Below are 24,826 nucleotides of genomic sequence, written 5' to 3' on the forward strand. Positions count from 1 at the left end.
AAAATGATAAGGAAGTGCATATTTTTTGCGTTTTAAACAGTTCAGGTTTTCTTATAGGTAACATTATACTAAATAATCGTTTTATGTTGGGCTGTTCTCAATAAAAAAAATCATATTTTACTCGAGGCCATGTTTTACACTTTAGACTGGTGTTCTGCCTTTATCTCTTGGATATATTGGAAGGGAAAGAAAAGGTGCTCACTACTTAATCCCTGACATATGATAAAAATATATAAGCGAGACGTTATAGCAGTACTTATGGTAACGCTAACAGTTAGCGCTAACAGTTAGTTCTCACTGTGGACATCACGAAGAATCTCACGAAGAATGAAACGTTGAATAATTTGTTTAATTCTTTATAAGACAGCTATATATTCAGCGAGGAACGGGAGCAAATCAAGGAACAATGGAGACGATTCATTCAGAAGAATATCTGCTGTAGATAGTTAGGACAGTAGTAGCGTTACGGACTGTCCTCAGCGCACAATATATTCATGTGGTGCACCTCAGACGCAAATTCCTCCATTATTAAAAACAAGTTGCTAAAAGTAAACACGTCCGGTTTTGCACTCCGAGCCCAAACGGCATCGCATTGAATTGAGACTAAAGGAGGCTTAAAAACATGACACCAGTTTTGTTGTAAGGTACGCCCTTCGACTCTCAACCCGAAGTTTATCAGAACTCAAACTTGGCCCTTAACAATATCTGCAAAGCCAGCATATCAGCTCAGCTTCTGAGCTTCAGGTGAGACCTTACAGTGTTATTAATTTTGTCAAAGATTGGGCCTAAATTCAGCCCCATCCCTCAAAAACTCTATAAAAAAATTAATATTTAATACTGGTTAAAATTTACAATGCAATATTTGCCAAAAAAAGTGTTTGATAGGTTGCAACAATGATTTACTTGCCTTATTAAGCTGTATAAGTTGAAACTTAGTACAATTAAAATACAAATAAAAAATTCTAAATTGTTAAGTATTTGTGTTCACGTATAATTGATTATAATCTAATATGATTTTTATTTAAATTAGAAACCGGATGTTTGCAAAGACAAAATCACTATACTGCTTTCATATCTTTATGCACACACTTTCAACGCCAGTGACTAAACTTTACATCTAAGGTCTGTCTTACAAAAACAATGGCATAAATGTAGACATCAACTAGTATCGATTCAATATCACGTACATATAATAGATTTAACCATAATAGGCTATAATTACTAGTATAATGGCCCCTGGTAGCAAGACAGAGTATCATATACTTAATTCACCATAGACTTTCATCTGTTTTTGCATTTCTGTCTAATCCATAGGCAATACGTGTTTGATCAAGTACTCATAAACTTACAGTATTGTGTCTTATGACTTGTTGTATTGTCTATTGCAAGTTGTTTAGTCTCCCGTAATAAGTTGTGCACATTTAAATATGTACAGTCTCATATTTTAAGTTGTTCAGTGTCATGTTAAAAGTTGTATTGTTTTACAGTTAAAGTTGCAGAGTATCAAATTAAAAATTATGTAGTCTTTCATTTTAAGTTGTTACGTAGGCTTATTTGGGCAGACACTTTGTGCACAATTTATAAAGCCCTGTTTTCTCGGTATGAGGCTCAAAGTAAATCCCCCTACAGTCTGTTACAGAGTTGTACAAGATGATACCAGGTGATCCTTGTTATGGTAAAAGGGTGCTTAATGCATGTTATGTACCATCCACAGATTAGCCTGTGCAGTGCGCACTCTGAATTATCAGGGATAATGCTTTCCATTTTTGAGGAAATTTTCGCTTTAAAGAAATTATTTCTAAACAAAAATCATGTCTTGGTGGAAAGTGTCGTCTCAAGTTAGCCTGTGTGGACTTCACAGGCTAATGTGGTACTATACATATTCATTAAGCCCAGTTGTCCTGAATATGGCTCAAGTTTAGTCTGCTTCCAGTCTGTTGGTATTTGTAAATTCTGATTACAACAAATATGGTATAAACACCACTATGATTAAAAACTGGTAATTGAGACATCGGTGTACATATAAATGCAAATTTAACATACACATTGAGCAATTCTAATAGTAGCTCACAATTTCCCAATTTAACATAGTTTGCCATTTGTAAAGAGTTGGCTACTCATTTTTTCACAAAATTGAAAACTTCGATCCGTATTTTGTTCATAAAATATCATATCAAACACAGTTAATGTTTAAAATAACTTGGACAAAATATTGTTTTGTTATTGGTAACTGTGATAATATAGATTTATGGGCATCAACAAAGTACAGACAAACTAGTATTGTAATATGATAGTTATTAAGGGCAAATGGCCTGTAACATAATTTTTACTACAAGGTGTATGTGAAAAAAAGCCTTTTCTTTCCATCTTTATAAAGTACACGTAATAGGCACTTCCTTATATGCATGTGGACTAATAAAATGAGCACTGAAACTGAACATTTCAACAAAAACGCATGTCAAAGAATATATTTTAATCGGATTTGTGCAATTAAATTCCATGCAATTAAAAATACATATAATTCCCAATTTAAAAGATAGAATTTTCCCGATGTTTGATATTATTATGCTAATTTTCCTCATTGGTGTGGTATAGATACTTTTTTCAATTTGGCAAAACAATTGCTGTGTATTACTAATTTACTAGTTCAAAAGACTTCATATTGGTTTTCTCAATGTTACAGCACCTGCTAAGCATAGAAGACAAAGGAGTAGTGAAAGGCTCAGCCAAATCAAAGTCCAGCGATGTGAGGGGGAGACAGCCTTACCATGTCCTCGTATTGCAACATGAAGGACATTTTAGCTGAAACTAACAAGGGAGAGAACTGTAGATCTGCACCAGCAGTGAGTTGTTGCCCTTAAGTTGTTTAATGTTTTATTTATTTTTATTATGCCTTACAACTTACTTGTTGATTGACTTAAAAAAAAATTCTAGTGTGAATTTAAACAGATTTTAACCATCAAAGATCTGTAAAGGCATGGTAATATAATATGTGTGTGTGTTTTTTTTCAACATTGGTGAGACATTAATATTATTATTAAATATTAATATTGTTGCCTCCCATTTATTGAAACCTATATTAACAATAAAACATATCTAATGGCATTTTAAAAGTAATGTGATTAATAGAATAAGTACAATTAAAAAATATTAAATTTTTAACCAGATGGATTTCCTTCTTTGTGTTATGCAGCAAAAAATTGTCTAATAGATAAATAAGCTGTGATGTTGAAAAATGGGGCCTAATGCATGTGCTTAAATTGTTGTCGCAGATTAGCCTGTGCAGTCCACACAGGCTAATCACGGACAACATTTTCCTCTTAAAGGTATTTTTCATTGAACAAATAATCCTCTTTATGAAAATCCAGTCTAGTCAGAAAGTACCCTCCCTTTTTAGCTTATGTGAATTTCACATGCTAATCTGGGACGACACTTTCTAACATCAGTTATACGCATATTGGCTTATGAAAATACATAAAGATTAAAGATATAAATTTACAGATAAGTAAAGCATTAGCCAACACTTTTCTTGTTTTAATACAAAATGACTTAATTGTTTTTACGTTCATGCTATTAAGGACAAGGAACCAATAAAATGCCAGATTAGAAATTCATGTTGTTGAAAACCTTCACAACCTGTCAAGAGGCATAGTTTGTTATAGATTGTAATATAATTTGTTACAAGTTCCTATCACCCACTGTGTTGTTGTTGTTTTCAGCAGAGCACCAGCATTGATATCAAGTTGACCCAGCAACCGCACAAGTCCCGCCTGCAAGAGACCCAGTCCAGAACCACCCTTCCCCGCCCCTGACTTCTAACTCCTCCCCCTTGACCTCCTGACTCAAAAAGTCAGCAGCGTTGAACAACTCCGTTCTGCCGGAAATTCTGAGCATAATTCTGTTCTGAACAAACGCAATGCCCACGTCAAGTTGTCCACACATAAGCCTGGGTAGTTTTGTTAAGCTAGAGTTCCGCGTGGGCCTGAAAGGGACGAGTGTTACAGACACGAAAAGTTAAAGAAAAAAATAGCGGTAGTTATGGTTACGCTAACAGTCGGTTGTTGCTGTTGGACATCACAACAAATATCATGAAGAATAAAAAGTTCAATAACTTGTTCCAATCTTTATGGGACAAACGGAAATTGAACAGGAGAAAATCAAGGAACAATAAAAGCATTAGCTTTCCTATGGGATACTTCGACTGCTGTTGATAGTTTGGACAACAGTAGGGTTACAGACTGCCCCAGATTGTCCTCCCAGCGGCCAAAATATCATTATAGAACGGACTTTTGGCAATGTTACTAACAAAGAAAGGCAATAATGACTTGGTTGTGAATACCCAGAGCACGATACATCCATGCTGACAAAGAAAGGCGGTAATGACTTGGTTGTGAATACGCAGAGCGCGATACATCCATGCTGACACATAAAGGCAGTAATGACTTGGCTGTGAACACAGAACACAATACACCCATGCTGACACAAAAAGGCAGTAATGACTTGGCTGTAAAAACAGAGCACAATACATTCATGCTGAAACAGAAAGGCAGTCATGACTATGCTGTGAACACCCAGAGGATATATTGATGCTGACGCAGAAAAGCAGTAATGATTATGCTGTGAACACCTAGAGCAAGATATATCCATGCTGACACAGAAAGGCATTAATGACTATGCAGTGAACACCCAGAGCAAGATATATCTATGCTGACACAGAAAGGCAGTAATGACTATGCTGTGAACAACAAGACCACAAAACATCCATGCTGACACAGAAAGGCAGTAATGACTTGGTTGTGAACACCCAGAGCAAGATATATCCATGCTGACACAGAAAGTTTGTAATGACTATGCTGTGAACACCCGGAGCACAATACATCCATGCTGACACAGAAAGGCAGTAATGACTTGGTTGTGAACACCCAGAGCACAATACATCCATGCTGACACAGAAAGGCAGTAATGACTTGGCTGTGAACACAGAACACAATACACCCATGCTGACACAAAAAGGCAGTAATGACTTGGCTGTGAAAACAGAGCACAATACATTCATGCTGAAACAGAAAGGCAGTCATGACTATGCTGTGAACACCCAGAGAACGATATATTGATGCTGACGCAGAAAAGCAGTAATGATTATGCTGTGAACACCCAGAGCAAGATATATCCATGCTGACACAGAAAGGCATTAATGACTATGCAGTGAACACCCAGAGCAAGATATATCCATGCTGACACAGAAAGGCAGTAATGACTTGGTTGTGAACACCCAGAGCAAGATATATCCATGCTGACACAGAAAGGCAGTAATGATTGGCTGTGAACACAGAACACGATACACCCATGCTGACACAGAAAGGCAGTGATGACTTGGCTGTGAACACAGAACACGATACACCCATGCTGACACAGAAAGGCAGTAATGACTTGGCTGTGAACACAGAACACAATACATCCATGCTGACACAGAAAGGCAGTAATGACTTGGCTGTGAACACAGACCACAATACATCCATGCTGACACAGAAAGGCAGTTATGACTTGGTTGTGAACACAGAGCACAATACATCCTTGTTGACACAGAAAGGTAGTTATGACTTGGTTGTGAACACAGAGCACAATACATCCTTGTTGACACAGAAAGGTAGTTATGACTTTGCTGTGAACTCAGAGCACGATACATCCATGCTGACACAGAAAGGCAGTTATGACTTGGATGTAAATACCCAGAGCACAATACATCCATGCTGACACAGAAAGGCAGTAAAGACTTTGTTGTAAACACTAAGAGATCCATATATCCATGGGGTATGCCACAGACGCAAATTACGCCCACTATTGTGAACAAGGTGCTTAAAGTGAACATGTTTGGTTTTGTTATGAGCACTTAGCACTCCGAGCCCAAAAGGCCTCGCATTGAATTGATGCAAGAAAAGGCTTTGAAAAATAACAGCAGTTTTGTTGTGTGGTCCAGTACGCCCTTTGACTTGCAACCTGAATAAAGCAGAACTCAAACTCAGCTCTTAGCAATATCAGCAAGATCAGCATGTCATCTTAGCTTCTTGAGCACAGGTGAGACCTTACAGTGTTAATTATTTTGTTGAAATTGGGGCCGAATTCTTATCTCAAAAAGTCAATATCAATGATTACTGGCTTAAGTTCTCAATTCATGGTTTCCCCGAAAGAAAAAGAATGTTTTGATAGGTTGCAACATTGAGTTAATCAGAACTCAAATTCAGCCCTTGGCAATACCAGCAAGGCCAGCATATCAGCTCAGCTTCTTGAGCTTCAGGTGAGATCATACAGTGTTATTCATTTTGTCGAAATCTTGGCTAAAATTGAGTCCCAGTCGTAATCTTAAACAGTTTATTTTTTCCATAATTACTGGCTAAAGTTCTCAATTCAAGGTTTGACCCCAAACAATGTTTTAATAGGTTACAAATTGAGTTTGTTTCCTTATGAAGCTCTATAAGTTGAACCTAAGTGCAATTCATCTTGATAGCACTTATTCTCAATTTTTAAATTATGTTTAGCAAAAACTACAACCATTTTCCCAATTTAATTCAAAACACTATGATTTTTTGCGAATTGTCCCAATCCAAAAATGGTTAAAATAAACTCTGCACAGAGCTAGCCCCTAGTTATAGCACATTTTAAAGGTTTTTATCAGAATAATGGCTTAAATATACCCCCCACAAACGTAGTTTAGGGGGGTATATAGGAGTGAACTTGTCTGTCGGTCAGTCTGTTGGTTCGTATTAAGTGTCCGCTCTCTAATTCAAGTAGTTTTCATCCTATCTTCACCAAACTTGGTCAGAAGTTGTATCTACATGATGTCTAGGCCAAGTTCAAACATGGGCCTTGCCGGGTCAAAAACTAGGTCACGGGGTCACTTAGTGAGTTTTTAAACATTCAGCATGGTGTCCTCTCTCTTATTCAAGTAGTTTTCATCCGATCTTCACCAAACTTGGTCAGAAGTTTTATCTAGATGATCTGAAGGCCAAGTTCGAACATGGGCCATGTCAGATCAAAAACTAGGTCACATGGTCACTTAGTACGTTTTACACATTGAGCATGATGTCCGCTCTCTATTTCAAGTAGTTTAAATCCGATCTTCACCACACTTGGTCAGAAGTTGTAACTAGATGATGTGTAGGTCAAGTTCGAACAAGGGCCATGCGGGGTCAAAAACTAGGTCACGGGGTCACTTCGTGTGTTTTAAACCTCACCATGTTGTCCGCTCTCTAATTCAAGTAGTTTTCATCAGAGCTTCACCAAAAATTGGTCAGAAGTTATATCTTGATAATGTCAAGGTCAAGTTTGAATATGGGTCTTGTTGGCTCAAAAAAAGGTCACGGGGTCACTTAGTGCGTTTTAAACATCACAATGTTGTCTGCTCTCTAATTCAAGTAGTTTTCATCAAATCATCACCAAACTTGGTCAGAAGTTGTATCTAGATGATGTCTAGGTCAAGTTTGAATATGGGTCATGCTGGGTCAAACACAAGGTCACGGGGTATCTAAGTGCGTTTTAAACCTCACCATGTTGTCCGCTCTCTAATTCAAGTAGTTTTCATCCAATCCTCACCAAACTTGGTCACAAGTTTTATATAAATGATCTCTAGGACAAGTTTGAACATGGGCCATTCCGGGCATAAAACTAGGTTACCGGATCACTTTTTGTATTTTTTAACATTCAGCATGGTGTCCGCTCTCTAATTCAAGTAGTTTACATCCCATCTTCACCAAATTTGGTCAAAAGTTTTATTGATGATCTTAAGGCCAAGTTAGAACATGGGCCTTTCTGGGTCAAAAACTAGGTCAAGGGGTCACTTAGTGCGTTTTAAAAATTAAGCATGGTGTCTGCTGTTTTTTGTGAAGACGACATGCAAAATATTATGTTTCAATGCGGTATGTGGGGGTATTCGTCACGTCTGTGACACAGCTCTAGTTTGCTTATTTCACTAAGTTTAATTACTATTTTGAACTCACATCTATTGTTTCATATTAAATGCCATACAGTTGTATTGTCTCACATTTAAAGTTGTTAAGTCTCAGGTATAAGTCATAAACTGTCACATTTAAAGGTGTGCAGACTCACACTTAAATATGTAGATTGTAACATTTAAAGTTGTGTTGTCTCACATTTTAAGTTGCTGAGTATCACATTTAAAATTATGTAGTCTCACATTTAAAGTTCTATAGTCACACAATTAAAGGCGTACAGTCTCACATTCTAAATTGCTCAAGTAATGCCTGTTTTTGATTTACAAAAAATAAATATTACACCCTTCTACAAACCCAAAAATTCCAATTTCAAGTTGGTGCGCGTAAAACATTGATACTACGTTATTCTGAGTTCTAATTGGTGAAAAGTTAATTGCAATATTCTAACTATCAATTATAGGCACAATGTTTGGCATTTAAAAAAACAGGTCTGTAAAGTAAGGTGTTGCAAGGCTTATTCATGTGTCACTAAACAATCCAGTTTTAGTTTACTTTCCATTTCCTTTTCAGCAAACATGACAAACGTCATTGAAGTGAAAGTCGATGACAACCTCCTTCTTGCACAAATACTACAACTCGCTTAAGAAATTCAGCACGAAGACATATTGCGTCAGACTACCAAGCCTCCTATCAATATCTCCTCCCATGTTGGCTACATCAACACTTCCAACAGCAGAGCCTTGGTGAGTTTGACTTCCATCTCAGCATCGATGTCGCTTAGCAACAATTGGATGATGGGCGTCAACAAATTAGGCCGAAGAAGTCGCTCGAACTGAAACGATCTGATCCAACAGGTAGAGCAGGCATTGCGTGACACGTCTGTTAATGTGACTGACCTCGATATGTTGTTCTCGAATAATGTGAACCGTAGGCCTGGAGAGCAGTATGCGATTGACGCCATTCAACAACAGTTGTTGTTGGCAGTTCTCGGGTTTGGGTGGCAACTTCGGCGTCGGGACTCGCTCCATCTCTGTCTATGGCCCAGTTGCAGCAGCAGCAGCAACAATAACAATAAGTAGTATCTTAGCGGTGTTCTGGGATATGGGGCTTCATGTATGTGCTTGAATTGTCATCCCAGATTAGCCTGTGCAGACTGCACATACATTAAGTCATATTAAATTGTCATCCCAGATTAGCCTGTGCAGACTGCACATACATTAAGTCATATTAAATTGTCATCCCAGATTAGCCCGTGCAGACTTCACAAACATTAAGTACTATTAAATTGTCATCCCACATTAGCCTGTGCAGACTTCACATACATTAAGCCCTATTAAAGTGTCATCCCAGTTTAGTCTGTGCAGACTGCACATACATTAAGTCCTATTAAATTGTCATCCCAGATTAGCCTGTGCAGTTTTTGTACCCCCACTAAACGAAGTTTAGGGGGGTATGTAGGAGTGAGCTTGTCTTTTGGTCAGTCAGTCTGTCGGTCGGTCAGTCTGTCCGTGTCCGCTCTCTAATTTAAGTTGTTTTTATCCAATCTTCACCAAACTTGGTCAGAAGTTGTATCTAGATGATGTCTAGGTCAAGTTTGAATATGGGTCATGCCGGGTCAAAAACTAGATCACGGGGTCACTAAGTGCGTTTTATACATTCAGCATGTTGTCCACTCTCTAATTCAAGTAGTTTTCATCAGAGCTTCACCAAACTTGGTCAGAAGTTGTGTCTAGATGATGTCAAGGCCAAGTTCGAACATGGGTCATGCCGGGTCAAAAACCAGTCACTGGGTCACCTAGTGCGTTTTAAATATTGAGCATGGTGTCCGCTCTTTAATTGAAGTAGTTTTCATCCAATCTTCACCAAACTTGGTCAGACGTTGTATGTAGATGATGTCTAGGTCAAGTTCGAATATGGATCATGCCGGGTCAAAAACTAGGTCACGGGGTTACATACTGCGTTTTAAACATTGAACATGGTGTCCACTCTCTAGCTCAAGTAGTTTTCATTTTTATTTGATCAAACATGGTAAATAAATATCAAATAAAAGTTTATCTTATATCAGATTTAATCATAGGTCAGGGCATAGTTTTGTCTATTGTTTGGCTAAATTTTTGCCCCTGACCCAAAGTTTCTCCTTGCAATAAAAAATCCGCTTTAATTTAATAGAACTTTTAAATTTTATTCAATTTTCGTAAAACAATTATTTAAATGTCTTTAGCACATTATGCAAGTATTCTCTTCATTTATTTTCAATATTTATTGAAATTCCTGGATTTTGTTTTAAAAGCCGGTTCCTACATTACCCCATGCAATCATAGATCGATAACCAGCTGAACAACAGGCTGTCTGGTCAGCTGGGCCCAGACTTCCAGTGACACTTCCTGGGCATGGGGATGATTGACTCTTGATCCAGGATCTTAGGGCAAGAGCTCTCGTGTTTGGGTTATATATATATTGATAGGGCATAGTTTTGTCTATTTGTCTGCTTAAATTCAGCCCCTAAACCAAATGTTTCTGCTTGCATAAAAATCCGTTTAATAGAATTGTTAAATATTATTTAATTTGAGTAATTATTAAAATGCCTTCAGCACATTATACACATATTCTCTTCCAATTTGCAATATTTATTTAAATTCATGGATTTTGTTTTAAGAGTCGTTTCTTACAGGACTTCATAATAGCCGTCTTGTTGTATTGCCTTGAAAGGGCGCAGGGGGGTTGTATAGATTTGCCCTTGTCTGTAAATCTCTCTGTCCTTCCTTCCATCCTTTCTTACATCCGTCCCACTTTTTTATTGTTGCTCATAACTAAATAAATATTGGTTTCAGAGGGTTGAAATATGTGTGTATCAATTGTACATTTTATATAGTAGGTTATGTTTGTATCAAGTGTTTAGTGTATATCCCATTTGTATCAAGAGCCTTTATCACAGTGTATTTCATTTATTATTTAATCAAACAAAATTGATTGACTTCCAATATAACTGATACCATTTCAGAATGCATCGAATTATTCGGTTTACAGGAACTCATTTGTAGGACGGTCCTTATCATCACAAGGTGAGGCCCAGAGAATGATGTTAACCAATTCGGACTCAGCCACTAAATCTCAATAGGTAAGTCCCCTTGCCATTGTAAAAGGGTTCACTGTGGCAAAGCATTCAGGAGACCCAGTCTTAATAGCCTAAGACTTAAGATGCATTCAGGCTTTAACACATAGGTAAAACCCAATGCAAACTGGGGTTTCCGCTCTTCATTTAATTGACCAGTTTATCTTATTTCAGATAAGGGGTTCAGCGACAAACGATTGTATCTTATATCGAAACGAGAAGAAAATAAATGCATTTTAAGTTTCAAGCTTAACACTCAAATTTGCATTTTAAATTGAACATCCAGAGCTATATTACAACTAAAAACAACAACAATAACAAACAATTTATTATCAGGTACCAACATATCTCACTATTTAACTCTTCACGCGATCAGGATCTATTTGAAATATAAGTATGGGTTTTAAACTGCTATTGACACATTAGAGGACTCAGTGATGTTTGGAGCGTTGCAGAACATGAATGTTTCTTTTGTGGATATCATTATATCAACTTAAATGACCAATTATGACCTATCAACTCTGTGATTATAATTTTAATGGTAAACAAAAGCACATGATAGCAGTGGTGTTAGTAGCTTTATTGATTGCATCAAGAATTTCCCATATTGCTATTGCCCCCAGAAGACTCATAAGTGATATGTGTTGCAAATTAACACATTTAAAGATCTTTTTATGCCCCCCTTCGAAGAAGAGTTGGTATATTGCTTTGCTCATGTCGGTCGGTCGGTCGGTCCACCAGGTGGTTTTCAGACGATAACTCAAGAACGTTTGGGCCTAGGATCATGAAACTTCATAGGTACATTGATCATGACTTGCAGATGACCCCTATTGATTTTGAGGTCACTAGGTCAAAGGTCAAGGTCACAGTGACAAAAGTTGTATTTATAGGTCGCTGTGGTGTAATGGATATGGTGTCCGCCTAGCGACCGGGAGGTCACAGGTTCGATCCCCACCGTGGGAGCATTCTTTAGATCTTCCCCAAAGACACCAATTACTGGTTCTAGGCCCAGGAAACGGACTCGAGAGCATTAATATAAGCCTTAGGCTTTCGATGCAATCGAGCTAAAAATAAATAGGTTTAAACTAAAAGTTGTATTCACACAATGGCTGACAGTACAACGGACAGCCCATATGCGGGGCATGCATGTTTTACAAACAGCCCTTGTTATTAGCTGACTTAAGCACAAAGTTCTCAAAGTGAGCAATTGTGATCACCCCATGACAGGAATCATGCTGTGTTCCCGTGCAAAACATTTCCTGAGATATCTTGGGCTTATCCAAGGAATTCTCAGGAATTTTCCCAGGAAATTTCCTTGGAAATATCCAGGTAAATCTCATGAAACCAGAGGCGGTAATTGTGACGATGTTTCCATGTTCTGAGAATCTAATCTTGGAATTCCAGGGAAACGACAAAAAAATCCTGGATTCCTAGAAAATCATGAAATTTCCAGAAACTAGGGGCGGAAAATGGGATGCCCTAGTCCTGGAATCCCTGGATTTTCTGAGGTCCTGGAATCCCAGAATTTCCTGAGATAATCTGAAATCCCAGAATTTCCTGAGATAACTTGGAATCACAGGATTTCCTATGTTAGCATGGAATCCCAGGATTTCCTGGTATCTCAGAATTGTTTAGCTATCCTTGAATCAATACATGATTAGAAAGGGCTCAGACCCGACTTTACGAATATATATGTATCTTAAAACATATTTTTATGTCCCCCACTAGTAGTGGGGGGACATATTGTTTTTGCCCTGTCTGTTGGTTGGTTGGTTGGTCTGTTGGTTTGCGCCAACTTTAACATTTGCAATAACTTTTGCAATATTAAAGATAGCAACTTGATATTTGGCATGCATATGTATCTCATGGAGCTGCACATTTTGAGTGGTGAAAGGTCAAGGTCATCCTTCAAGGTCAAAGGTCAAATATATAGGACAAAATCGCTCATTTAATGTACACTTTTGCAATATTTCAATATTCAAGATAACAACTTGATATTTGGCATGCATGTGTATCTCATGGAGCTGCACATTTTGAGTGGTGAAAGGTCAAGGTCATCATTCAAGGTCAGTGGTCAAATATATGTGGCCAAAATCGCTCATTTTATGAGTACTTTTGCAATATTGAAGATAGCAACTTGATATTTGGCATGCATGTGTATCTCATGGAGTTGCACATTTTGAGTGGTGAAAGGTCAAGGTTATCCTTCAAGGTCAAATATATGGGTCAAAATTGCTCATGTAATGTCACTTCTGCAATATTGAAGCTAGCAATTTTATATTTGACATGCATGTGCATCTCATGGAGCTGCACATTTTGAGTGGTGAAGGGTCAAGGTCAAGGTCACCCTTCAACGTCAAACGTCATATACGGGGACATAGTGTTTCACAAACACATCTTGTCTTAAAATCATTATGCCCCCTTCAAAATAGAGGGGGTATATTGCTTTGCACATGTCGGTCGGTCTGTCGGTCCGTCCACCAGGTGGTTTCCGGATGATAACTCAAGAACACTTGGGCCTAGGATCATGAAACTTCATAGGTACATTGATCTGACTCGCAGATGACCCCTATTGATTTTGAGGTCACGAGGTCAAGGTCACAGTGACCCAAAATAGAAAAATGGTTTCCAGATGATAATTCAAGAACGCTTAGGCCTAAGATCATGAAACTTGATAGGTAGATTGATCATAACTCTCAGATCACCCCTATTGATTTTCAGGTCACTAGGTCATAGGTCAAGGTCACAGTGACCAGAAATAGTAAAATGGTTTCCGGATGATAACTCAAGAACGCTTAGGCCTAGGATCATGAAATTTGATAGGTAGATTGATCATGACTCGCAGATGACCCCTATTGATTTTCAGGTCACTAGGTCAAAGGTCAATATCACAGTGACCCGAAATAGTAAAATGGTTTCCGGATAATAACTCAAGAACGCTTATGCCTAGGATCATGAAAATTCATAGGTACATTGATCATGACTTGCAGATAACCCCTATTGATTTTGAGGTCACTAGGTCAAAGGTCAAGGTCATGGTGACCCGAAATAGTAAAATGGTTTCCGGATGATAACTAAAGAACGCTTATGCCTAGGATCATGAAACTTCATAGGTACATTGATCATGACTCGCAGATGACCCCTGTCAATTTTGAGGTCACTAGGTCAAAGGTCAAGTTCACGGTGACCTGAAATAGTAAAATGGTTTCCAGATGATAACTGAAGAAGGCTCATTCCTAGGATCATGAAGCTTGATAGGTAGATTGATCATGACTCGCAGATGACCCCTATTGATTTTCAGGTCACTAGGTCAAAGGTCAAGGTCACGGTGACCCGAAATAGTAAAGTTGTTTCTGGATGATAACTCAAGAACGCTTTTGGCTAGGATCATAAAACTTCATATGTACATTGATCATGACTGGCAGATGACCCCTATTGATTTTCATGTCACTAGTTTTGATTTGCGACAATGTGTCTCCAGTTAAGAAAGTGCTATTATTCAAATATATTTGTGTAGACCTGTGAATAAGTCGAAAACGTTTTAATGACGCCACGAATTTCATGACGCCATCGTGTCATTGATTTTGTGAATGCTACTAAACATGTACAAATCATTATTATTCATAAAAGTTCATGAAAAGGAATAAACAAGAACGTGTAAAAACGCGCGTCTTAAAATGAAAAGATAGCGATATGTAAGATTGACAAGATAATCTGACTTATCTTCTGTTTTATCATCAATGGATACTTTATTTAAACTATATGCATTTGAAAGCAAATTTAATGCTTATTAATGTGCAGTATATATATTTAACCAGGTTTTCCAAAGGAAAAAACTGGTTATTAGATTGGCGAATGCGGGCGGGCTGGCTGGCCGGCTGGCGGGCGGGCGGAACAAGCTTGTCTGGGCCATAACTGTGTCGTTCATTGTCAGATTTTAAAATCATTTGGCACATTTGTTCACCATCATTGGACGGTGTGTCGCGCGAAATAATTACGTCGATATCTCCAAGGTCAAGGTCACACTATGAGTTCAAAGGTCAAAAATGGCCATAAATGAGCTTGTCCTGGCCATAACTATGTCATTCATTGTGAGATTTTAAAATCATTTGGCACATTTGTTCACCATCATGGGACGGTGTGTCGCACGAAAGAATCACGTCAATATCTCCAATGTCAAGGTCGCCACGACTAAAAATAGATTTTTTTTTAAAACAAACTTACAAAGGGGGTTAATTTTGTTTGTTCATTTCAAAAGTTCAGTTTGAGTTTTCTCCTTTTATCAGATTTTTTTTTCACAATGAAAACCTGGTTTTGTGACAATTTTGTCCCTTGTTTTAATTAGATTCAAAATCTTATAATGAAGAGTAAATTAATTTTCTGGAATGACTATATCACTGATGAGCTGATAAGCATCTTGTCTGCCGGGGTTGCTATATATAGTATTTAAATGTACAGGATTGAACTTAACCTTAAGACCACATTCAGATTTAAACAGATACAATTAAAATAGGTAAGTCACTATCAGTTTAGTTTAAACTTTAGTGATATGGCAAACATAATTGATTTACCCAAGTCTGTCTGTCAAACTTGACTTTACGTTCACACTCCAGTAACGATAATTGCCTGATCTTCATCAAACTTGGTTATAATGTTAACCTCAATTAAATCAAAGTGAGAACATGGGCCAATGATCTTCAAAAAAGGTTAATATGTCAAATTAAAGAAAATCTAGGTCAAATTTTGATTTGATCTTCATCAAACTTGCTTACCTTATTAATATTGAGGACAATTTCGATTATGGGTCACTTGACTTCAAGAGCTAGGTCACAAGGTGAAATTAAGTAAAAGGCTTGTCTGCACTCTGGACAGTGGTCGCAATTTTGGTCTGATCTTCATCAATCTTGGTCTAAATGTTTATCCCAATACTATCAAATATTGATCTGATATTTATTAAACTTGGTCAAAATGTTTATCTATGAAATTTGTATTAAACACTCAGATAGTATAGCTGTTGTTGGAAAAAATAACTCTTTTTATAAGACCAGCTCTAGTTTTGAGCTTCCATTCAGTAATCTGTACCTCATTGTCAGCAAAAAAAAGGTGAAAGGATTTACCAGTAGGAAATTTGAAACACCAGCTGTAGTTAAAAAAACAATGCTATAAACGTCTGCAGGAGCAGTGACACTGGCCTCGCAGATATTCCCTCAAAATCGAATGAAAATAATCTTGTTCCAAGTTCCAACTGTTACTGAAACAACTCAATCTGTATATCAATCAATCTCCAACAGAATTAGAGTAATCTTGTTCCAAGTCCCAACTGTTACTGAAACAACTCAATCTGTATAGACTCGAACCGAATTAGAATTCAACCATCCATGAGACCTTTTCATAGCTCCGTGGACCTCGTGAAATTCGTCGTGTTTTATAATTTCATTGCTAAATTATTTGTTCTTGTGTCAACCTAAGCAGTGTTTGGTTACTTTCGGCAAAGTCATGTCAATGTTAACACAATGGCATTCATCAAAAATGCTAACAAAAACAATACACATTAAAACAAATTAGAAAATACAGTTTACGTTCACTTTGTGTTGTAATTATAAGAGTTAAATAGTAGTTTTTAAAACATATATGAGCCTTGCCCAGGGAAACTGGTTTTATGCATGTGTGTATTGAGTTGTCTCTGCCTAGCAGTCCGCAAAAGCAAGTCAGGGACACCACATTTCGCCTAAACAGGATTTTAATTAAAAAAATACTTCCTTTTAACGAAAAATTCAATAAAAGCGAAAAGTGTTGTCCATGATTACCCTTTTTTGCAGCAAGTCTCCTGAATTATAGAAAAACCTGTGATAGCTTTATGTGGGCTGTTGGGTAGCTGGCGTCACCTATAACCTCTACTCTCAAGACAATTAAAACTGGATCATCATGAAAGACATGAAACTTGTCTTTACCGGGTATTGTGGGTGGTGTTAATATTGTGTACAAGTTTAGTAACCAGACAGATCACCTGCAGCATTTCAAAAATATGTTCTTGTTTATTGAAGACACATTGACCGTTTAACATGTCTGCCATTGCACTCGTGATCAATGTACCCAGTCTTATGAACGGGTGTATTTGATTGACATTCTTATTTTTTATTTCATTGGTGTATGACCATTATGAAAAAATGCTACTTGACTAAGCATTAATTTCATCAGAATTTATGTGATAAGCGTAATTTTCTTGACATTGTATACATGTTTAAGTGTGCTGCTCAAATTGCAAACTGTATAATGCTTTGTAGAGCTTGTCCTGTGTCTAACTTCATGTCACATGGTGACTTGCCTTAAGTAAAAAACCGTGTAGTTATGAATAGAATGATCTCCTGCTGATGCAACTAGAGTTTCACTGTGTTGACATGTTATTTTACAGCACAACTTGTCAATGAACAAGGAACCTTTTTCTGAAAATCTCACCCAGCTAATTAACTGTGCGAATGCGCCAAACGCTTACCCTTCAGATAAATGTGATTACAGGCCAAAAGTCAAATTGGTACCAACTGGGCAGCATCCTCAGTGGTGTGGGCAGGTTCATGATGCACCATTGTCTCAATATATCTATGAACATCCCAATATCACAGTATAAGTACAGCAACATGACCTGCAAGATGGGGATGTGAAACAATTATAATTAAATCCCACAAATCAAGGAGAGGTTATTGTGTAAGTTGTTTAGTCAGAGGTGCGTTTTGTCTACGTATAATGTAAAAAGATGTGTATCAAACCCCATCTACAGTTTTTTCAAGGCATTTGATTGGGACTTCAATTTTTTGAATCCGTTGCACTGTGGTTAAGTGGTCATTTTGTGACAAAGCTCTTTCTTTTCATTGGCCAAGTCTCTATTTTGCATTGTAATGATGCACTGTCTCTGTATCTCACCAAACATGGGAAATCAGGAGCTGTCTTAGTTATACTATTCAGGGTTATGACTACATTTTGCCCAAAGTTGCGCTGTAACTTATATTATATTCAGGGTTATAACTAACACAGTGCCCACAGTTGCGCAAAGTTGTTAAAATAGTTGTGTCTAAAAGCAAAGAAAGGATAATAATTTGTATCACTTGCAATCAATCATGTTCATAAAGGAACCTTCGTGAAATATGATGTTGCATTATGACAAATCCCCAGTATGTATGTCTTTCGGTTGTACGTTTTTAGTGTCTGGCAGTATCCTAGCAACTAACCCACGTGGACACAGCACCAAAAATAGAATCAGCAGCAGTCTAGTACGCTGTCAGCTATGTTTGAGCTACCTAGTCATAGCAGTTTGTTGCAGTTGCAACGTTGACACACTATGAATGGTTTTAATAAAACCTAAGGAGTTATAGAGCATAATTGCTGATTCATGTGTAAGATCGTAATTTTATAATGCACTTAAATCAACAATACGGATGCATAGGCATGACAGCCAATACACGTATTAATGCACACACTTAAATATGACTTAATCTTATCTTAATAGTTTATTTTATCTAAAACATTTGCATCAAAACATAGTTACAATGTAAGCATATATTGATATGTTTACTTTACTGTGATTAATTGTTTGATTTTAATCACTCTACCACTCTTTCTCTATCCAGGTTGAGCATCCTAGGGTGCCTAGAAATTAATTCCTCCACTATGACCTTGTCCTTACCCCAGCACTCACCTTTCGGTCAGGTTGGAGGTCACATCGGCCTGGGTGGTCATGGCAGTAAGAAAGTTTAATATTTTTACAGAACATGTTCACCATTTTTATTAGCAGTTTGACTGACCCGAATGACATAATTAAATCCCATTTACAAGTGGCAAGATATTTAAATAAACAAACATATAATAACTTCTAATATAACCCATATATTGCATTACGTATTTTATGGTATTACAACATGCTTTAAATGTAATCCCAATTTTAAAAAAACCACAAGAATACATTCTGTTTTTACTTTCGGAACTGTATATAATACTTATTTTAGGATATTACACAAAATCCTGTACTGTTGTTTAAATAATGTTTGTAAAAATACATTGAAATCTTTATGATCCAGTTATTCAATAATTTATATCTATGTATTATATGTTCATTTATTGAAAATAAGTCGGCGGGTAAATATAAACCTGCATATAAAATTGATTGCACAGTTAAACTTAAATTTATATTGCTTGTTTATTGGAGAAAAAAAATGAACTTGTGACCTCGAAACTCATTCAATTATATTGTTAACATTCACCACTTGTGAAATAAAGATTGGTCACACACCCAATAACACAAATTTAGATTTCTATTTATTAAGCTTGATTGCATTGAACATCTTAAACAATAGGACTAGCTGTCGAAGTCTGGAACGTAGTTGCCACAATTAGGCTTAACTCAAATATTTTAACTTATGCTTGTATTTTGAAAGTTCATTGCGTTTTTTGAGAGACTATCAAGTGTGTTGCCAGGGTTTAACCCGCATTTTGATCCTTGACAATTTTTATAAGATGCTTGTAAAGTCTTTAAAATTGTTGTCGTGATTGACACATGAAATGCTTATTTCCAGAAATCTTGATAGCAGAGCGTTGAGTTTGGTCTGGAAGCATTTGCTGTCACAGCTCTATGGTGCAGGACCATCAGTCTATGAACATCTTGCAGAGCGATCCTTTGGTGAGTTGTTAAGTAATGTGCATGCTTTATAAACATCTTGCAGAGCGATCCTTTGGTCAGTTGTTAAGTAATGTGCATGCTTTATAAACATCTTGCAGAGCGATCCTTTGGTGAGTTGTTAAGTAATGTGCATGCTTTATAAACATCTTGCAGAGCGATCCTTTGGTGAGTTGTTAAGTAATGTGCATGCTTTATAAACATCTTGCAGAGCGATCCTTTGGTCAGTTGTTAAGTAATGTGCATGCTTTATAAACATCTTGCAGAGCGATCCCTTGGTGAGTTGTTAAGTAATGTGCATGCTTTATAAACATCTTGAGAGCGATCCTTTGGTCAGTTGTTAAGTAATGTGCATGCTTTATAAACATCTTGCAGAGCGATCCTTTGGTGAGTTGTTAAGTAATGTGCATGCTTTATAAACATCTTGCAGAGCGATCCTTTGGTCAGTTGTTAAGTAATGTGCATGCTTTATAAACATCTTGCAGAGCGATCCTTTGGTCAGTTGTTAAGTAATGTGCATGCTTAATAAACATCTTGAGAGCGATCCTTTGGTCAGTTGTTAAGTAATGTGCATGCTTTATAAACATCTTGCAGAGCGATCCTTTGGTGAGTTGTTAAGTAATGTGCATGCTTTATAAACATCTTGAGAGCGATCCTTTGGTGAGTTGTTAAGTAATGTGCATGCTTTATAAACATCTTGAGAGCGATCCTTTGGTGAGTTGTTAAGTAATGTGCATGCTTTATAAACATCTTGCAGAGCGATCCTTTGGTCAGTTGTTAAGTAATGTGCATGCTTAATAAACATCTTGAGAGCGATCCTTTGGTCAGTTGTTAAGTAATGTGCATGCTTTATAAACATCTTGCAGAGCGATCCTTTGGTGAGTTGTTAAGTAATGTGCATGCTTTATAAACATCTTGAGAGCGATCCTTTGGTGAGTTGTTAAGTAATGTGCATGCTTTATAAACATCTTGAGAGCGATCCTTTGGTGAGTTGTTAAGTAATGTGCATGCTTTATAAACATCTTGAGAGCGATCCTTTGGTCAGTTGTTAAGTAATGTGCATGCTTTATAAACATCTTGCAGAGCGATCCTTTGGTGAGTTGTTAAGTAATGTGCATGCTTTATAAACATCTTGCAGAGCGATCCTTTGGTGAGTTGTTAAGTAATGTGCATGCTTTATAAACATCTTGCAGAGCGATCCTTTGGTGAGTTGTTAAGTAATGTGCATGCTTTATAAACATCTTGCAGAGCGATCCTTTGGTGAGTTGTTAAGTAATGTGCATGCTTTATAAACATCTTGAGAGCGATCCTTTGGTGAGTTGTTAAGTAATGTGCATGCTTTATAAACATCTTGAGAGCGATCCTTTGGTGAGTTGTTAAGTAATGTGCATGCTTTATAAACATCTTGCAGAGCGATCCTTTGGTGAGTCGTTAAGTAATGTGCATGCTTTATAAACATCTTGAGAGCGATCCTTTGGTGAGTTGTTAAGTAATGTGCATGCTTTATAAACATCTTGCAGAGCGATCCTTTGGTGAGTTGTTAAGTAATGTGCATGCTTTATAAACATCTTGCAGAGCGATCCTTTGGTGAGTTGTTAAGTAATGTGCATGCTTTATAAACATCTTGAGAGCGATCCTTTGGTCAGTTGTTAAGTAATGTGCATGCTTTATAAACATCTTGCAGAGCGATCCTTTGGTCAGTTGTTAAGTAATGTGCATGCTTTATAAACATCTTGAGAGCGATCCTTTGGTCAGTTGTTAAGTAATGTGCATGCTTTATAAACATCTTGATAGCGATCCTTTGGTGAGTTGTTAAGTAATGTGCATGCTTTATAAACATCTTGAGAGGGATCCTTTGGTGAGTTGTTAAGTAATGTGCATGCTTTATAAACATCTTGCAGAGCGATCCTTTGGTGAGTTGTTAAGTAATGTGCATGCTTTATAAACATCTTGCAGAGCGATCCTTTGGTGAGTTGTTAAGTAATGTGCATGCTTTATAAACATCTTGAGAGCGATCCTTTGGTCAGTTGTTAAGTAATGTGCATGCTTTATAAACATCTTGCAGAGCGATCCTTTGGTGAGTTGTTAAGTAATGTGCATGCTTTATAAACATCTTGCAGAGCGATCCTTTGGTGAGTTGTTAAGTAATGTGCATGCTTTATAAACATCCTGCAGAGCGATCCTTTGGTGAGTTTTTTTTAGTAATGTGCATGCTTTTTTGCATGCCCCCAAGTTCAGAGATGTGTGGGTGCATGTAGATTCACCCTTTTCTGTCCATACATCCATCAAACTGTCAGATGTGTGTATCTAGTCTAATATCAAAAATAATTGCTTCTTGTGTGATGAAACTTTTTTGGTTCATTTTTCATTGACATAAGTAGAGTTTTAAAATAAAAGTAAAAAGTGGGTGCATGTAGGCAAACCATTTTACCTACTTCACACAAATCATTTGAGTTTTCTCAGAAATAACTCTTGCTAAATGCATGTTTTGGGGCAATCAGCAAGAAGGCCCTCACCATAATAGTTTGGTACTATTTTTCTAATTGCAAAAAAGCATTTTATCAAATATCCCAAAGTATTTGGTAAGAAAGCGAGTATCCTTTACCATAATTTATGAATATTAATTGTTATTTTATCAATAGTCTCCGGACTAGCATTTCTTTTATGGATTCAAATCAGATAAGTTGTAACACGCAATGGGAGTATGTGCGTGTTCTTGTTTGTTTTAATCAGTATCAAACATATAATGTAATAATGACATTTACAGTCACAAGTCTTTCTATTTTCAGATGCCAATTGACACAATCAAACACCAATCCCCAACCCCAAACACAGCCTGTTGTAGCAGCTGTTACCATATTGACCCAGGTCAACCCTAAGAAGCTTGGATACAGATACTGTTTTATAAATGCTAGTCTCTTCGTACTTTGTGGTCTGTTAAGCACTAACTCTAACAAGTCTCTTCTTTGAATTGTGTGGCGGGTGGACAATGAATTACCTTGTTCAGATTGAAATGGCAGAATGACAAATCACAACAATTTCAGTGGAAAGCCAGAAAGTCATGTGGCCAGCCACGTTTTTTATTTGACCAGTCAAGGTGTGTTATGTGACCAGTCAAGGTGTGTTATTTGACCAGTCATGGTGTGTTATGTGACCAGTCAAGGTGTGTTATGTGGCCAGTCAAGGTGTCTTATGTGACCAGTCAAGATGTGTTATGTGACCAGTCAAGGTGTGTTATGTGACCAGCCAAGATGTGTTCAAAGAAAAACATTATTACATGTATCATGAGAACTATGATGCTGTCAGTCATTTAATGTTAAAGGCTTTGGTTAAATATAGTATGTAAAGTTGTATTATAAGCACACATATTACTTCATCTGTATTATGAAACTTTCACTACAGATTTTGATACTGATTATGATAAATGCATGGGAAAAAATACCCTAGATTTTTTGTAAATGATTTTAAGATTGTCAAATCTGTTCAAATGATGCAGGTCACTTGAGCAAAATTGGGGAAAAGGCATTAATTGCATGTAATAAGGCAGTTTCAGGTTTATAAGCTTTTACAAGTAATAAAAATGTGCTTTTTAAAAGAATTGTTCAGAAAGGTTGAATTTTTAACGCTTCAGTTTTGATCGGTCTATTAATTTTCTGAATACAATACTCAACAGTTTACTCTATCAGGTCGCTTTTTTATCGAGAATCTTGCTTATTGTCGTACTTTTTCAAGAGAATATTTACAAATTGTTGGCAAAATTGTCAATTCTGTATTTACTACCATTACTTTATTGAATTGAATGGATATGGTTTGTTACTGAAGTAGAAAATGACCCTTGCGTTATTTGAGATCCTTTAAATGAAAATGAGAAATTAAACAAAGAGTTAATAAATTAGTGTTATGAATCGTTGCAAACGTTATTATTGTTAATTTGTGTTCATAGATCATATGCTTGCATACTCATAAGTGTTCACATTCGTTGTTGGATAATATAACTTATTATCCTTTATATTTTTGTATACACATTTAGAGCACCAGATTGTATCATCTTGAATCAGTGAGTAACTTAACCTAAATTTCTTGATCACTGTATGTGGGTATATTATGCCATCTATATATAGATCACCTGCAAACAATTGTATCTTTGATGTAAATTTTTCATTTATTTTCGTCATGTTTATTAGAAAAAGTCACTTTGTTCATTCATTTGTACAAACCATTACTATTAAAATACATTAATTGTGTGATTGCTTATGTTTGTATTAAAGAGTTTCAGTAATGCAGCATAACATATTTCGAAGAGACAAATATACAAAGTGATATAGAAACACCTTGTTATATTCTATTTGCTAAAAATAAATTTGATAACAACTTAAAATGTGTTTACTTTTAGTTTTTATTATCTTAAGAAAAATTCATACCTCGATATTTGAAATCAGTCACTTACAAATAAAGGTGGATCAATGTCATATGTTAACAGCTGTCAAGAATACAATTGTCTCTATTGGTAATATATGAGAGCAATATTATTTGCTAAAGAAATACGTGTCCTTTGATAGATGATATCTGTGTACACAACTGAACATAACAAAGTAAACACATACAGAATTTCAAGTAAAGTAAAAGTCTACAAGGATTTTGTGGAATAAACCAATTAAAAATATAGGCAAAATGCATCAACATTGACATTTATTAAAATCTATTAAATTTGGATGATTATTCAGTGCGTAAAATTATGTAATTGTTAGAAGTGAATGTTCTGCCTAAAATTAATCTTTATGACATATTTATATTTCAACGATGATATTATACGTGTACTTGTATTATAGTTGATTTATAGTTTATAATGAATAGTAAAATTGTTTTAGTTTTATCACAGTTTGTTACACGTTGAACCTTCCACATAAGATATCAGTGGAGCGCCTTCACAGGGGCCAGTGGCTAAGGTGTGGCTGTTTATGTTAAGCTTTTATTGAATGCATGAAACATATTTGTTTTGTTGTTAAACAGCTGAAAATTACTTTGTGTTTTAAAATTGTTTGACATGCTTTATGTATACCATATTGATATATAGAACACACAATAAACATTTTGCGATAA

At 36.5% G+C, this 24,826-nt stretch overlaps 1 long non-coding RNA gene across 3 annotated transcripts; it reads left to right on the forward strand.

Moving 5' to 3' along the window:
* The first annotated feature begins 266 nt into the window (after positions 1-266).
* On the forward strand, positions 267-24,826 carry LOC127871200 (uncharacterized). Of its 3 annotated transcripts, none has more exons than XR_008045208.1 (8): positions 267-744; positions 2,684-2,843; positions 3,720-6,075; positions 8,520-11,067; positions 18,684-18,796; positions 19,626-19,729; positions 22,516-22,845; positions 22,956-24,826. It is a non-coding gene; the product is annotated as an uncharacterized LOC127871200 (long non-coding RNA). The 3 variants fall into 3 exon arrangements; XR_008045207.1 differs by lacking the exon at positions 22,956-24,826 and having other exon boundaries at positions 283-744; positions 8,520-8,803; positions 10,977-11,067; positions 22,516-22,921; XR_008045206.1 differs by lacking the exon at positions 22,956-24,826 and having other exon boundaries at positions 268-744; positions 22,516-22,921.

Source organism: Dreissena polymorpha, chromosome 3, assembly GCF_020536995.1.
Source record: "Dreissena polymorpha isolate Duluth1 chromosome 3, UMN_Dpol_1.0, whole genome shotgun sequence".
NCBI classification, from domain to species: domain Eukaryota; kingdom Metazoa; phylum Mollusca; class Bivalvia; order Myida; family Dreissenidae; genus Dreissena; species Dreissena polymorpha.